This window comes from Penaeus monodon, chromosome 22 (assembly GCF_015228065.2).
Source record: "Penaeus monodon isolate SGIC_2016 chromosome 22, NSTDA_Pmon_1, whole genome shotgun sequence".
In the NCBI taxonomy this organism is placed as follows: domain Eukaryota; kingdom Metazoa; phylum Arthropoda; class Malacostraca; order Decapoda; family Penaeidae; genus Penaeus; species Penaeus monodon.
In genome coordinates, this window is record NC_051407.1 from 4,907,975 (window position 1) to 4,908,240 (window position 266).

At 34.6% G+C, this 266-nt stretch overlaps 1 protein-coding gene across 1 annotated transcript in view; it reads left to right on the plus strand.

Moving 5' to 3' along the window:
- The window catches only part of LOC119586839 (neurogenic locus Notch protein-like), a gene marked incomplete at its 3' end in the record, with an annotated part of 145,347 nt that overhangs the window by 98,040 nt on the left and 47,041 nt on the right, over nucleotides 1-266 (plus strand).

Here is a 266-nt window from a genome sequence, read left to right on the forward strand (position 1 = left end):
AAAAAGGAATTTTTATGAGATAAAAGAAAAAAAAAATAGAATGAGTAAGCAAAATAGGGGAACGGGAATAACGCAAAACAAATAAGAAGAGGGAGTAAAGTAGAGAAAACGAAAAAAACAAAAGGCATGCGTTGTATATTAATTACCATGTCCCCATCCCTTAAGAAAAAAAGGCAAAGCAGATCAGATAATATTTTAACTTTTATTGCCCACGTAAGGTACCCATTATTCTACGAGTGTGCCGCATTGAATGGCGAATCCGGCAT